At 41.5% G+C, this 12173-nt stretch overlaps 2 non-coding genes across 2 annotated transcripts; both read left to right on the top strand.

Moving 5' to 3' along the window:
- Positions 1-4386: 4386 nt before the first annotated feature.
- LOC116524568 lies at positions 4387-4527 on the top strand. The gene has a single exon (XR_004257393.1). It is a non-coding gene; the product is annotated as a U4 spliceosomal RNA (small nuclear RNA).
- A 4940-nt stretch (positions 4528-9467) lies between these two features.
- LOC116524588 lies at positions 9468-9534 on the top strand. Its single transcript, XR_004257409.1, has one exon. It is a non-coding gene; the product is annotated as a small nucleolar RNA SNORD42 (small nucleolar RNA).
- Positions 9535-12173: the final 2639 nt, after the last annotated feature.

Here is a 12173-nt window from a genome sequence, read left to right on the forward strand (position 1 = left end):
AATTTTTTAAAATTAAGTACAAATCATTTTTATTATGACATTATACATGTTTTAAGGAAAATAGAGTTATTTGCCATGTTTGAAGAATTCCCATTCTATGAGTCGTGGTGTACCAAGAGTACCACCCAATAGAGAGAAATTTTAAAATCAGTTTCCCAGGCTCCCTTATATCCAGAGCATAGACATGTTACCTCAGCTCTACCGATTAGAGTTCTCCTGCATTGGACGTTGAGCCGGAAGCTGGTGAATCAAAAGAAGTAGGAATTTTGTGGAATCAATGCTGGGACAGGGGGCAGCCATGGTGGCAATGACTTTTCAGAAGGAGCAGTGGTTCTACCAACAACATCCAGTATCTAGCATTGATACTGTTGAAAGCAGCAGCATCTGTGTGTAGCAAGAGCAGCAGCAGCAGAAACAGGTGTCTTTGTAAATCCAGTTCTGGTGTGATTTGGGAACTATTTCCTGGATGAGAGTTTCCAAGTGCAGCTTTCCAACCACCCTGCAGAGGCTGAGATTACAAAATAGTCATTATTAAAATTACTCTTAGCTCAAACAAAGACAAAAAAAAAACAGGGAATTAAGAATGGCTATTTAACAAACATATTAATCAGAAGCATTTCCACAATAGCAAAGTAAAGATATCCAAAAATCTGCTCTGTGAAAGCAATGAGGACAAGTGGCAAAAAAGGTCAAAATCAGCATTTTCAGAACTCTGGATAATAGTCTTGCAACAATTCAAGGAGTACTTTTTTTCGAAGGCCTTATTTCAAGGCCAGGTATCGTAGCTCATGCCTATCAGTCCCAGCATTTTGGGAGGCTGAGGCAGGAGGATTGCTTGAAGCCAGGAGTTTGAGAGTAGCCTGGGCAACATAGGGAGACTCTGTCTCTACAACAAACTTAAAAAAAAGAAAATTGGCCATGTGCGGTGGATCACGCTGGGTAGTAATCCAAGCACTGTGGGAGGCCAAGGCGGGCAGATCACGAGGTCAGGAGATGGAGACCATCCTGGCTAACACAGCGAAACCCCGTCTCAACCAAGAATAGAAAAAATTAGCCGAGCGTGGTGGCACGTGCCTGTGGTCCCAGCTCCTTGGGAGGCTGAGGCAGGAGAATCACTTGAACCCGGGAGGCAGAGGTTGCAGTGAGCTGAGATCATGCCACTGCACACCAGCCTGGGTGACACAGCTAGACTCTGTCTAAAAAAAGAAAATGAGCTGGGCATGGTGGCACATGCCTGTTGTCTCAGCTACTCAGGAGGCTGAGGTGGGAGGATTGCTTAAGACCAGAAGTTAGAGGCTGCAGTGAGCAATGATCGTGCCATTGCACTCCAGCCTGCCTGGACAACAGAGTGAGACTATCCACCACCACCACCCCTCACAAAAAGGGTTTTGTTTCAGTAAGAATAGGGAACTTGGTGTATTATCATCCTCCTCCCTCCAACTCCACGGTAGTCTTGAAAACCAGTATCTCTGCAACTACAGTGAGTACAAAAACCAGATGCTTAGGAACCACTGGGACACAACAGATTTAGAGCACTCCACAAAAACCAGTTCCTATAGTATTGAAGCTATTTGACTTACCTGGTAATTCAGTGAAACAAGCTGTACACTCAAATTTGTCCTTATCTCACCTGACTCAGAGCTCACTCTGCAAAAAGCTGTAGCCTTAGATTGATTCTCAGACACATTTGGTGGCAGCTGTTTAACATCACACCCATCTCAGGTGGCAGTACGAGTTAGGGCTAATTAATGACTGACATCAATCCATCAGTCAATCAAACTGGGGAATACATTATGCGCTGAGGGCTTTAAAAATCTCCAACACATTCCTGGGACTCTAGAAGGCCACACTCATGAGCAGAACTATGTACCTGGCCAGGAAATAACTGAGAACAGGCTAGTCTCTCACTGCTACCTGACCTTGAGGGTCTGCACAAGCTGGAAGAGAAAGCTAAGGCAGCGTTGTTACCAGACTGCTGGAACATCAAAGTCATGCCCCAATACGCTCAGAGAACCCCTCAGCAAAGGCTTGGAGTTTTATGGTTTCAAAGCACTTAAGGAAAACACATTAAGTGAAATGGACAGAATTCAAGAACAACAGTTGTAAACAATGAAACTTCATTTTCAATAAGGGATAGAACAACCAGGCAGAAAGTCAGCAAGAAAACAGAAGACTCAAACAACACTATAAAATGACCATACCTGGCTAGGCGCGGTGGCTCACACCTGTAATCCCAGCACTTTGGGAAGCCAAGGTGGGTGGATCACGAGGTCAGGAGTTCAAGACCAGCCTGACCAACACGGTGAAACCTTCGTCTCTACTAAAAATACAAAAATTAGCCAGGCATGGTGGCAGACTCCTGTAATCCCAGCTACTCAGGAGGCTGAGGCAGGAGAATCGCTTGAACCCAGGAGGCGGAGGTTTCAGTGAGCTGAGATTGCGCCATAGCACCACAGCCTGGGCAACAGAGCAAGACTCTGTCTCAAAAACAAAAACAAAACAAAATGACCAGACCTAATAGACATATAGAACACTTCTCCATTAATAGCAGAACACACATTCTTTTCAAATGCACATGGAATATTCTCCAGCATAAGCTGTATGCCACATTATTTTTAAAAACCTCAAAAAATTTGGAAAGATTGAAGTCATACAAAGTACTTTCTGTGACCACGATGAAATCAAATAAGGACTTAACAAAAGGAAATTTGAGAAGTTCACAAGTATGTAGAAATTAAACAACAAACTCCAAAATAGCCAATAAGTCAAATAAAAAATACAGCAGAAACTGAGAAGTAATTTGAGATGGATAAAAATTAAAAGAGCATATGAAAATATGGGATCCAGCTAAGTTAGTTCATGGAGAAAAATTTATAGGTGTAAATGCCTGTATTTAATTAAATTAATTTATTTATTTGCACCCGGCCTGACATCTTGCTTTTTAAATAAAATATTGGGACTGGGCACAGTGGCTCATACCTGTAATCCCAGTAATCCCAACACTTTGGGAGGCCAAGGCAAGTGGATCACTTGAGGCCAGGAGTTCAAGACCAGCCTGGGCAACATGGTGAAATCTGGTCTCTACAAAAAATACCAAAAATAAGCAGGGCCCTGGTGGCTTGTGCCTATAGTCCCAGCTATTCAGGAGGCTTAGGGGAGAGGATCACCTTAACCTGGGAAGCAAAGGTTGCAGTGAGACAAGGTAGCACCACTGCACTCCAGCCTGGGCAAGAGAGTGAGACCCTGTCTCAAAATATTAATAATAATAAAATAAAATAAAAAGTAAGATGTCAAATCAATAACTTGATTTTCCACTTTAAGAAACCAGCAAAAGAAAAACAAATTAAATGCAAAGCCGGCAGGAGAAATGAACTAATAAGAATTAAAGTAAAAATTAATGAAATAGAGGGTATAAAAACAATAGAGAAAAATCAACAAAACCAAAAGTTGGTTTTGGAAAAAGTCAACAAAATTGACAAGTAGTTATATTGACCAATAACAACAGAGAGAAGACTTAACTAAAATCAGGAATAAGAGAGGAGACACCGATACAGACCTTACAGAAGTAAAAAGGAATGTAAAGAAACATGATGAACAATTGTACATCAACAAATTGGATAACCCAAATGAAACAGGTGAATTCCTAGAAAGCAAAAACTGTTGAAATTGACTAAAGAAGAAATAGAAAACCTAAATAACTCCATTCTGGGTGACAGAGCAAGACCCTGGTCTAAAAAAAAAATAAAGTAAGATAAAAACTAAAATGAATAGAAAATCTGAATGGATACACAACAAGCAATGAGATTGAATTAATAATTTAAAAAGAAAAACTTTCCATGAAGAAAAGCCCAGGACTAGATGCTTCCCAGATGAATTTTACCAAAATGAAGAATTAACACCAATTTTTCACAAATTCTTCCAAAAAACAAGAGGGAACACTTTGCAGTTCATTCTATAAGGCTAGTATTACTCTGATATTAAAGAATGACATATAACAAGAAAACTACAGACCAATATCTCTTATGAATACGTACATACAAATTCTCAAAACAAACCTCAGGGCTGGGCACAGTGGCTTATGCCTGTAATCCTAGCACTTTGGGAGGCTGAGGCAGGTGGGTTACTTGAGGTCAGGAGTTCAAGACCAGCCTGGCCAGCATGATGAAACCCCCATCTCTACTAAATATAAAAAAGTTAGCCGGGCATGTCGGCTCATGCTTGTAATCCCAGCTACCCCGGAGGCTGAGATACAGAACTGCTTCAACCTGGGAGGTGGAGGTTGCAGTGAGCCAAAATCGTGCCACTGCCCTCCAGTCTAGGTGAGAGAGTAGTGAGACTCTGTCTCAACAAAAACAAAAGCAAAAAACCCTAAAACTTAGGAAACTGAGCTTTGCGCAGTGGCAGTATCGTAGCCAATGAGGTTTATCCAAGGAGCGATTATTGCTAATTGAAAACTTTTCCCAATACCCCGCCATGCCGACTTGAAATATAGTCAGCATTGGCAATTTTTGACAGTCTCTACGGAGACTGAATTTAAAAAAAAAAAAAAAAAAAAACTTAGGAAACTGAATCCAACAACATATGAAAAGGATTACACACCATGACCAGATAGGATTAATCCCAGGAATGCAAAGTTTGTTTAACGTCTGAAAACCAATATAGCACATCATATTAACATAAAGAAAAAATACATGCTAACCTTAACAGATACAGAAAAAGCACTTGACAAAATACAATACTCTTCCATGATAAAAACAAATACATACAACAAACTAGAAATAGAAGCTATTAAGAAGTGAATTGTGTTCCACCTTCAAATTCTTATGTTGGAGCCCTAACCTCCAATGAGGTTGTATTTGGAGACAGGACCTTTAAGGAGGTAATTAAGGTTAAATGAGGCCAGGCACAGTGGCTCACACCTGTAATCCCAGCAGTTTGGGAGGCCAACGCGGGTGGCTAACTTGAGGTCAGGAATTCGAGACCAGCCTGGCTAACGTGGTGAAACTTCATATCTACTAAAAATACAAAAATTATCTGGGTGTGGTGCTGCACGCCTGTAATCCCAGCTACTCACAAGGCTGAGGCAGGAGAATCACTTGAATCCAGGAGGCGGAGGTTGCAGTGAGCCGAGATCACACCACTGCACTCCAGCCTGGGTGACACAGTGAGACTCCATCTTAAAAAAAAAAAAAAAAAAGAGGTTAAATGAGGGCATATGGGTGGGTCCCTAATCTGAGGGGGACGACTGTCCTTATAAGAAAAGGAAGAGGCCGGGCGCGGTGGCTCAAGCCTGTAATCCCAGCACTTTGGGAGGCTGAGGCGGGTGGATCACGAGGTCAAGAGATCAAGACCATCCTGGTCAACATGGTGAAACCCCGTCTCTACTAAAAATACAAAACATTAGCTGGGCATGGTGGCGCGTGCCTGTAATCCCAGCTACTCAGGAGGCTGAGGCAGGAGAATTGCCTGAACCCAGGAGGCAGAGGTTGCGGTGAGCCGAGATCGCGCCATTGCACTCCAGCCTGGGTAACAAGAGCGAAACTCTGTCTCAAAAAAAAAAAAAAAAAGAAAAGGAAGAGACATCAGCTCTCCTCCACTTCACCAACACAAACACAGAGAAAAGGCATTCAAGGACAAAGTGAGAATGCAGCCATTTACAATCCAGGAAAAGAGGCCTCAACAGAACCGAATCAATGGGACCTTGATCTTGGAAATTTAGTCTCTAGAACTATGGGAAATAAATGTCTGTTTAGGCCACCCAGTTTCTGGTATTTTCTTATGGTAGCCCCAGCAGACTAATGCAGAAGGAACTTCCCCAATCTGATAAAGACTATCTAAAAAAGCCCCGCAACTGGCTGGTGCAGTGGCTCCTGCCTGTAATCTCAGCACTTTGGGAGGCCAAAGTGGGAGGATTGCTTGAGCCCAGGAGTTCAATACCAGCCTGGGCAACATAGGGAGACCTCATCCCTACTTAAAAAAAAAAAATAATAATAGACTGGGTGCAGTGGCTCATGCCTGTAATCCCAGCACTTTGGGAGGCCGAGGTGGGCAGATTACGAGGTCAAGAGATTGAGACCATCCTGGCCAACATGGTAAATCCCCATCTCTACTAAAAATACAAAAATTAGCTGGGCATGGTGGTGCACACCTGTAGTCCCAACTACTCGGGAGACTGAGGCAGGAGAATTGCATGAATCCGGGAGGCGGAGGTTGCAGTGAGCGGAGATTATGCCACTGCACTCCAGCCTGGTGACAGAGTGAGACTCCATCTCAAATAAATAAATAAATAAAAATAAAAATTGCAGGGCAAGGTGGATCCTCCCCAGCTACTTTGGAGGCTGAGAGGAGGCTCACTTGAGTCCAGGAGGTCGAGGCTGTAGTGAGCTGTGATCGTGCCACTGCACTCCAGCCTGAGTGACAGGGCAAGATCCTTTCTTAAAAAAAAGAAGGCCTAATGTCTCTCTTCCCCAAATCCTATCTTTTTTTTTTTTTTTTATTTGACACAGGGTCTCACTGTCACCCAGGCTGGAGTGCAGTAGCTCAATCACAGCTCACTGCAGCTTCCACCTCCTGGGCTCAAGTGATCCCACCTCAGCCTCCAGGGTAGCTGGGACCACAGGCACTTGCCACCATGCCAGGCTAATCTTTTTGTATTTTCTGTACAGACAAGGTTTCTCCACATTTCTTAGGCAGGTCTCAAACTCCTGGGCTCAAGTGATCAGCCCCCCTTGGCCTCCCAAAATGCTGAGATTACAGGCTTGAGTCCCTGTGCCCAGCCCCGATTTTACCTTTTCTTTTGTTTGGTGAGACATCTCATAGTTTCTCTGATGTGCAGTCTCTTTTGTTGCAGCAAGTCAGTAAACCTCACTTCTTTCAGCTACAGGCTTGTCCCTGATGATCTGAAGCTGATTGGGCTGGAACAATACCATGGAGGTATGGCCAAGATCCTGGCTGCCATGAACCAGAGAACAGAACCCTCGGTAATAATATACACATCTGAGACTTCTTGAGTCTCTCCTGCATTAGGCCTCTCTGTCCTTGATTACATGGGTTTTGCATTGAATCTGGACTTTTATTATCTCTTTGACCCTTCAGAGTCATGCTGATTTCTTGAATCAGCAGGCAGAGCAATTTATCCTTTGGGTTAGGACCTAAATTCATGAGTGTTTCTTTTATATTTTGTATTTTAAAAAGAGAGAGAATTTATTTAAAAACAGTTTCTTTTATATTACTTATAAAAGTAATATTTTTATTTTTGACCATCACCCAACCTCTTGTGGTTTGCCTCTAAGGTACTTGCATTACTTCCTGGCATAACTCCACAGAGGACAGTGAATTGTAGAGGCTATTCTGGAGAGCTTTGGCTCAAATAGATTGTTCATTTTAGACATATCTTAGAATGAAAAAGGAAAAAAACCCAGTTCTCATGAGGGGACTGTCTTCTCTATTCTTTTTCTTTTTTATCAAAATTTTTTTTCTCTTAAAAAAATTTTTTATTTTTATTTTTTGTCTTGTCTTTCTAAAAGAGAGATCATTTAGTTTAATGAATGACTCCCTCTCTCCCCAAACATCCTTCATTTCCATTCTTTTGAGTTTAATAAATATTGGCTGTTTTATTCTATGACCTGGTAAAATTGTCAAGGGCCCCAGTTACTGTTTAAACCAGGTGTAACAACTCATGTGTGCATGTGTATCCTGAAATGGGTTTTTCTATATCTAAACTTTTTCCCATTCCTTAGAGCAGAAGGATTATTTGATTTTCTCCAATGATTGTATATGTATCTGTAGCTGGCTCCTGCTTTTTCTTTTCTTTTCTTTATTTTATTTTATTTTATTTTTTTTGAGACAGAGTTTTGCACTTATTGCCCAGGCTGGAGTGCAATGGCACAATCTTGGCTCACTGCAACCTCTGCTTACCGGGTTCAAGCAATTCTCCTGCCTCAGCCTCCCGAGTAGCTGGGATTACAGGCATGCACCACCACACCCAGCTAATTATTTCTGTATTTTTAGTAGAGACGGGGTTTCACCATGTTAGTCAGGCTGGTCTTGAACTCCCAACCTCGTGATCCTCCTGCCTCAGCCTCTCAAAGTGCTGGGAATACAGGTGTGAGCCACTGTACCCGGCCTTCTTTCTTTCTTTTAAAGAGACAGAGTTGCACTATGTTACCTAGACTAGACTAGTGGCTATCCACAGATGTGATTACAGTACACTCCAGCCGTGAACCCCTGGCCTTAAGGGATCCTCCCGCCTCAGTCTCCTGAGTAGCTGGGACTCCGGGTGCATGCCACTGTGCCTGGCTTCTTCTCACTTTCTTCTTCTGTTTTCTCCCTCCTATCCTCTCTCAAGAAATTTTAAAGGTAAATTGACTAAAAAATCATTTTGTTGTCAGATGTGCACACTAGAAATATCTAGTCCACATAAATAATTTAAAAATTCTAAAAAGAAAAAGTTAAAAATGGTATTTTATTATATAAAAATGCTAACACGGCCGGCCGCGGTGGCTCACGCCTGTAATCCCAGCACTTTGGGAGGCCGAGGCGGGTGGATCACGAGGTCAAGAGATCGAGACCATCCTGGTCAACATGGTGAAACCCCGTCTCTACTAAAAACTACAAAAAATTGGCTGGGCATGGTGGCGCGTGCCTGTAATCCCAGCTACTCGGGAGGCTGAGGCAGGAGAATTGCCTGAACCCAGGAGGCGGAGGTTGCGGTGAGCCGAGATCGTGCCATTGCACTCCAGCCTGGGTAACAAGAGCGAAACTCCGTCTCAAAAAAAAAAAAAAAAAATGCTAACACTATATTTTAATTTTCCTAATACCAAAGTTTAATTCCTAAGGCTTTAAACTTTCTAAATTTTTATGTTGGACTTAAGAGTGAAATAACTTATTATTTCCAAAAATTGTTTAAGATTGAAAATATAATATGGTATTTAATTAAATAAAAATATAATTACAGATGTCTTTAAAAAGGTTTTGATTATGAGAAATTCCTATACTATAAAATGTTAATCAGCCGGCCGGGCGCGGTGGCTCGAGCCTGTAATCCCAGCACTTTGGGAGGCCGAGGCGGGTGGATCACGAGGTCAAGAGATCGAGACCATCCTGGTCAACATGGTGAAACCCCGTCTCTACTAAAAATACAAAAAATTAGCTGGGCATGGTGGTGCATGCCTGTAATCCCAGCTACTCAGGAGGCTGAGGCAGGAGAATTGCCTGAACCCAGGAGGCGGAGGTTGCGGTGAGCCGAGATCATGCCATTGCACTCCAGCCTGGGTAACATGAGTGAAACTCCGTCTCAAAATAAAATAAAATAAAATAAAATAAAATAAAATAAAATAAAATGTTAATCAAAATTATAATTTCCAAGTGCTTAAATTTTTAAGAACTTATAAAACAAATTAATTGATATACAATCTTTGGATACTTGAACAATTTTAAGTTAAAAAAATGATACAAAACTCTGGTCATAGTATATGATAGAAAAATCTTAATGTCCCGAGACTTGTGATGTCTTCAAAGGAGCCACTGATGTATGTGTGGAAATTTTATAATTTAAAGGAAAAAAAAGTAAAAAAACACCCATAAAACTTCTGGTCACTAAATTCAGATTTTTTTCTATTCTTAAAAGGTTATAAAATGACTATAAACAGGATGTGCAAATATTCTTTTCAGAATCGGGGATTTGATAAAAAGTAAAATAAGCAAACAAGCAAAAATAAATTGTGCAAATGCTTTGAATGATATTATATATGGGTTTGTTTTGCCAGTTAAACATTTATGAAGATAGTTTAAAATGCATACTGAAAAAATTAGATATTTCTTGGTTTACTGTCTTCTAGACTTCTCTGCAAAAAACAAAAGTTGGTTGCTTTGGTTAAAGGTGATAATAAAACAATAAAGACTATACTCATAATAATTACAGAGAAACATGAATATATACATAAGATAACAGATATAGTTTATTTACTAGTTTATATGTTTACATTGTAATTTCAAGTATAAATACATTGATTTATTTAATATACTGATCAGATTAATTTTATCTTAAAGTTAAAAGCTTTAATTTTGTAACTTATTTACATAACCATGTATTTATATATGTCTAAACACACACACATAAGTGTATATTAAGACCAATTGAAGAATCATCTATAAATGGTAAAAAAAAAATTTAAGGTGAAATCCAATGTTAATAGATTTATTCATTAAAAACAGATAAATTCTTGACTAAAAATTGTTAGCTGTATGATATTCTAAAATAACAAGAGTCAAATTAGAATTTGGATTTTCTTTTTGGAAAATGACCAAGTTAGTCTGTGACCACATACTAGCTATTCTTTTTTTTTTTTTTTTTTTTTTTTTTTGAGACGGAGTTTCACTCTTGTTACCCAGGCTGGAGTGCAATGGCGCGATCTCGGCTCACCGCAACCTCCGCCTCCTGGGTTCAGGCAATTCTCCTGCCTCAGCCTCCTGAGTAGCTGGGATTACAGGCACGCGCCACCATGACCAGCTAATGTTTTGTATTTTTAGTAGAGACGGGGTTTCACCATGTTGACCAGGATGGTCTCGATCTCTTGACCTCGTGATCCGCCCGCCTCGGCCTCCCAAAGTGCTGGGATTACAGGCTTGAGCCACCGCGCCCGGCTAGCTATTCTTTTTAATCACCAAAATATTCTATGAATTCTCTAGACTTCTTGGCATACTCTAGAACAATTCTGACCAAAAATTCCTCACTTTTCAGTTGTTTCTAGTAATAACTGTTCCCTAGTGATGTGGTTTTAAAATATGTATAATAACTATAATTATGGTTTGGAGTTTTTGTTTGTTTTGATAGAGTTTCGCTCTGTCACCCAGGCTGGAGTGCAGTGGTGCAGTCTCCACTCACTGCAGCCTTGACCTCCTATGCTCAAGCCATCCTCCCACCTCAGCCTCCCCAGTAGCTGAGGCTACAGGCATGTGACACCATGCCCAGATAATTGTTTTTTTGTTTTGTTTTGTTTTTTGAGGAGGAATATTCCCCAGGCCGGAGTGTAGTGGCGCAATATGGATTCACTGCAACCTTTAGCTCCCAGGTTCAGGCGATTCTCCTGCCTCAGCCTCCGAGTTGCTGGGATTACAGGCGTGGGCCACCAAGCCCAGCTAAGTTTTGTACTTTTAGTAGAGATGGGGTTTCACCATGTTGGCAGGCTGGTCTCCAACTCCTGACCTCAACTGATGTGCCCGCCTTGGCCTCCCAAAGTGCTGGGATTACAGGTGTTAGCCACCATGCCTGGAGGTCTTGGGTTTAAAATTATAATTTCTGTTCATACCTTGTATCTTCTGACAATTCTTCTTGACCCTGTCTTTAATTTTTTATTTATTTTTATTTATTTATTTATTTATTTATTTATTTATTTATTTTTTTGAGACGGAGTTTCGCTCTTGTTACCCAGGCTGGAGTGCAATGGCGCGATCTCGGCTCACCGCAACCTCCGCCTCCTGGGTTCAGGCAATTCTCCTGCCTCAACCTCCTGAGTAGCTGGGATTACAGGCACGCACCACCATGCCTAGCTAATTTTTTTGTATTTTTAGTAGAGACGGGGTTTCACCATGTTGACCAGGATGGTCTGGATCTCTTGACCTTGTGATCCACCCGCGTCGGCCTCCCAAAGTGCTGGGATTACAGGCTTGAGCCACCGCGCCTGGCGACTCTGTCTTTATATTAGGCCCTAAATTCAGAATAATAAAAATGTTAAGATGTCTTTTTTTTTTTTTTTTTTTTATGGATTTTCGTTCCGGTTACCCAGACTGGAGTGCAATGGCGCGATCTCGGCTCACTGCAACCTCCGCCTCCTGGGTTCAGGCAATTCTCCTGCCTCAGCCTCCTGAGTAGCTGGGATTACAGGCACGCACCACCATGCCCAGCTAATTTTTTGTAGTTTTAGTAGAGACGGGGTTTCACCATGTTGACCAGGATGGTCTTGATTTCTTGACCTCGTGATCCACCCGCCTCGGCCTCCCAAAGTGCCGGGATTACAGGCGTGAGCCACTGCGCCCTGCCAAGATGTCTTTTATCCTTAAAATATCTTTAGGCTTCCTGGAATGACCGTTAGGGATCACAAATATTTGCTCCTTCATCTTCTATGAGAAGGATAATTGAAATAAACGTTTGGCCTTGAGTGGTGGCTCATGCC

Source organism: Sapajus apella, unplaced genomic scaffold (assembly GCF_009761245.1).
Source record: "Sapajus apella isolate SASKATOON/1434 unplaced genomic scaffold, GSC_monkey_1.0 scaffold45, whole genome shotgun sequence".
Classification (NCBI taxonomy): Eukaryota; Metazoa; Chordata; class Mammalia; order Primates; family Cebidae; genus Sapajus; species Sapajus apella.